The 4,499-nt window shown below is 43.3% G+C and overlaps 1 long non-coding RNA gene across 1 annotated transcript; it reads left to right on the top strand.

The window, feature by feature from the left end:
• The first annotated feature begins 2,233 nt into the window (after positions 1 to 2,233).
• LOC135050723 (uncharacterized) lies at positions 2,234 to 4,036 on the top strand. The gene is made up of 3 exons (XR_010241767.1): positions 2,234 to 2,448; positions 2,524 to 2,736; positions 3,352 to 4,036. It is a non-coding gene; the product is annotated as an uncharacterized LOC135050723 (long non-coding RNA).
• Positions 4,037 to 4,499: the final 463 nt, after the last annotated feature.

Raw genomic sequence — 4,499 nt, 5'->3', positions numbered from 1 at the left:
TGGTTTACAGCTCACCTGCCAACAGACTACTGGCTTTCAAAGTGAGACAGTTACCAACACACCTAAATAGCAGCTGATCCAGATTAAAGGTAAATGAGCTTAGGGGTGCATGAGAGAGAGATATGCTCACAAATGGGCCAATTAAAAATTAACCCTGTTATACAAATACATACATACATACATCATTTTAATATGTATGTATGTATGTATGGCCCTGGCATTTTTGTAGCACACAGGCCCACCTCGGTGTCAGCATCTGACTCCTCCCCTTACTATTCCCGACTCCTCCTACTTCTTAGTCTATGCTCTTACAAATATAATTAATATTATAACATACAAGTGTACATCATTCTGTATTAAAATACACACAACCATTGGTTGAAGTGGGGGTATGGAAAAATAAAGGTTGTAACTAAGCACACGCGCTCCAGAAAAGGGGCGTGGACACACACGCGCCCCATTCACTAGAATGAGAGCGTCTGTGTGCACTCCCAGCGGGGCTAAGCGGCAACCAATCAGACATAGGGGTAAATTTACTAAGATTCGTATTTTCCAGTTTCAGGTCCAAGTTCAATCACGACTGACATCGACAGTGTAAAATTGCAACTTTTTGAATTGATTACGACTAATTTACTAAGCTGTCGTATTCGTGTTTTTCTTTTGTTCCGATGTCGATGTCATTCGTGGTTTTCTGCTGTAGAATGCGGCCGATTTTGTTGTTTCGCGGCCGTGTTTGTGGGTTTTTTTACGACTGCGTCACATGTCTGTTACGGCAGTGATTTTGATATTGCGGCCGCGTTTTTAGTCCTAAGTTTCGTTTTTGTCACGCGTCCGTGATTGGTTGTATTCGTGAAGGAGGAGTGTCTGTGCACAGTACTATAAAACCGCCCCAAACACACCGCACCTCGTGGGTTTAGCTAGTGGAGAGGAGAGAGGAAGGTGTATTTGGAGTTGGTGAGTTTGGTGGAGTTTTTGGAGGATTTGGGGAGGAGTTTTGTGATTGTTGAGTGCTGTACTGTGTGTGTAAGTAGTCTTGTCATATTTGTAGTATTGTTTTTTCTCAGTTTGTCAACTTTTTTGTCCTTGTTTTTTTTTTTGAGTCTTTTGTCATTGTTTGTGAGTGAGTGAGTGAGCGTGTGTGTTGGCTGTGTTGTGTGTAGTAGTAGTAGTAGTGGAGGAGTGTGTTTTGTGTATTTATTTTTCAGTGTTTTTTGTCGTTTGTCCTCATGTCAGACTCAGAGGTCAGTGTGGTGGCGGAGGTTAGTGAGGTGGAGGCTGGTAGTGAGGTGGAGGCTGTTAGTGAGGTGGAGGGGGTTAGTGAGAGGGAGGAGGTTAGTGAGGAGGAGGAGGAGGGGGTGCCTGTTGCTGCATTCTCCAGTGATAGTGATGGTGTTGTGGCTCCGCAGCCACGCACCACTACCAAGACTGGCAGGAATATTAAGTTCAGCTATGCTGAAAACATGGCGTTGGTGCGTGAGCTGATGAAGCACCATCGCCAATTGTTTGGTCAGGATGCTGGCAAGGTGTCCTCCCGCAGGAAGTCTGTCCTGTGGGGGCAAGTAATAGTTGCCGTCAATAGTGAGGGTGTGGTGAGGCGGACTGAGGACACGTGTCGCAAGAGGTTCTATGACATAAAGCGGCGTGTCAAGGCCAAGATGGCCAAAGAGGCAAAATCAGCCCGCAAAACCGGAGGTGGCCCCCCTTTCCGAGCAACCTATCGGGAGTGGGAGGAGCCTGTGCGGGCATTGATTCCTGCAGAAGTGGTGTCTGCAACTCATGTCCGGGATGCGGACCGACCCACGCAGGATGGTGAGTTGGATTTGTTAAATTTATTTTAAAATGTCCTCTAAATGTTTTTTTTTTTTTTTTTTAAGGTTAAAGGATGCAAAAATTGTTGGTCAGATATTGCAGGCCTATGCACCCTTAAGGTGTGTTTGTGTTTAGAAATTGCATTTTCCATCTTGCCTTGGCTGTATTTTTTATTTAATTTTGCACAAAAACAGGTGCAATGCCTGCTGGTATGTGTATTTGCAATAATAATTTTGCGATATTGCTTGGACATCGATGTTGTATCTAATAGCATTTTTAAATATTTTATTTATTTACTTCAAAAAAAAGGTTCCTACAAATTCAAAATTTCATTGTGGTTAAATTTGCAAGTATTCAATCTATGCAATATCTGACACATAATTCTCAAATGTAACTGATTTATTTGGTGCAACACCATGTACATTTTGATATACACCACAAATTAAGGAAGCACGAAGATCTTAAGCAGAAATTAGTTTAAATTAGAATACCTAATATATGGTTACAGTACACTAAGGCTTTGCAGTTATAATTTTTACACAAAGCATGGTAATAATGTTTGCTCCACTTTTTCTACAGTCCGACAGACCAGCCGGCCAGACAGGCCTCAGACAACTCAGGATGATGCTGGGATTGCAGGTAAGACTTCACTGTAGTCACATATTCTGCAAACACATAGAAGTACAAAATATTAATGTTTATATATTCTCATAGGTTCTGCTTCTGTAAGCCGACCTCCTGTAAGGCGCCCATCACAGGGCTCGGGGCACTTACCCAGGAGGCCAAGTAAGACACGGCGTCTTGGCACGGAATCTGCGGATCCATCTTCCCCACCCAGGCGGCGCATTTCTGCAGTGTCACCCCAGCCACCACTGGCACTATTGGCGAGTCCACAGAGTGATGAGCCCCGATCACCTCAGTTATCTGGTGAGTCAAAACAGAAACTAAACACATAGCAAATAATCTACACAGTACAGTTACTATGTTGTGAGTTGGAGTTGAGATTACATGTTTGCCATAACAAGCAATGTGATGTTACGTCTTCAATTGTTAAAGGTGCAAATGCTTAATTTTTCTATGTCTTAGTGGTTGATATCGCCAACATCATTTTTAAAATCGAACATACATTTGTTAAAATATTGGCCACACACGTGCACATAAAAATAATTAAAAAACAAAAACAAAAAAAAAAAAACACCCTCCACAACATTATAGTGTTCACACATCTCCCCTGTCCGGTATGTAGACTGCTTACTTGCTCCGCTCCTCTGGACTATCCAGGTAAGCAGTCTATATCGTGGACAGGGGAGGTGACATAACACTGTAATGCTGTGGAGGGGAGGTAGTTAGGTGAGGATTACGCAAGTCTGTCTATGTGCACGCCTGTGATGGTATATATGTTTTTGGAGAAAAAACAAATTATATGTTTAGAAAAACAACTCTAAAAACTTGAGAAATGGAGTATTATGAATGTAGTAATGTGTAGAACTAGCAAATATATTTTAAGAAAAATAAACATTGCATGTTGGACACCCCATACAGAGCCCAGCTTGATGGCCGACGTGGACCAGCAGGGACAAGACCAACAGGCAACCTTCACACTGCAACTAACACCTGTTGACCCGAGCCAGCCAATACAGCTGCAGGATATCCCCCAAGCCTCCATGAGTCCACAACTGGCACAAGCTCCACCCCAGCCACAAATACCAGATGACTTTTGGGCCAGTTGGACAAGCCAACAGGCACAAAGCAATGCCAGCCTGACCGCACATACCCAACACCTTGCCAGTCTGCCCCATCATCTACCGCGCATTAGTCGCAACTCGGGCAGACTGATTGTCCAAGTAGGCCGAATCGCAACATCGATGGAGCAAATACGGGCAGACAACAACCAAATGCTGGCTCATTTAACGCGCATCATTGATGAGCAACAGCGCCATCAGCAGGCACTCGTACAACTCATTCAGCACAACCAGGTTGTGAATGAGTCTTTATCCCGGATTGTAGCCAGCCACACTGCAACCAACACACAACTTAATGCTAGCATAAATAATTTGAGCAACAACATAACATTGATGGCAGCTCAACAAGTGACCTCCAGCTCTGGAACCACGACCCCTATCCAAACGCCAGTAACCTCCCCTGTTCGGCGTTCCTCCCGAGCACGTGCCAGTGAGCCAGCACAAAGCACAGCACCCAGCACACACAAGCGGAAAAAATAAGACTTTTGACAAATTAGATTTACGCAATAAAAATTTTGATTTGACAAACACACAACTTCCTGTGTCCGTCTCAAACATTGTAGAAGCTGCTATGTATGTATGTATGTTTTTCATGGGTAATGACTGAAAATGTATTTATAACATAAACTAAGTACAATGTACACACCACTATAAACAACAAACAGTAAGTAACAAAACACACAATTGAAAGTATTGCAAAGTGTTTAGTCAAGGATAATTACATCCGACAAAAACTTACCAGAAAAATACCGCTGGATCACTTCTTGCCGTACCTGCCTCCCTACATATGTACTCACACTGTCACCAGATGGTTCTAACTCCTCTGCTTGCTGACTGCTTTCTCCCTCATCATGTGCCAGATGTTGACTTAAACACAGATTATGGAGAAAACAGCAGCAGAACACAATTCTAGTCACCTTTGAGGGACTATACAACAAAAGGCCTGCA

The sequence above is a fragment of the Pseudophryne corroboree genome, chromosome 2 (genome assembly GCF_028390025.1).
Source record: "Pseudophryne corroboree isolate aPseCor3 chromosome 2, aPseCor3.hap2, whole genome shotgun sequence".
Classification (NCBI taxonomy): domain Eukaryota; kingdom Metazoa; phylum Chordata; class Amphibia; order Anura; family Myobatrachidae; genus Pseudophryne; species Pseudophryne corroboree.
Note: the sequence above shows the minus strand (reverse complement) of the source record. Positions and strands in the feature narration are given on the sequence as shown.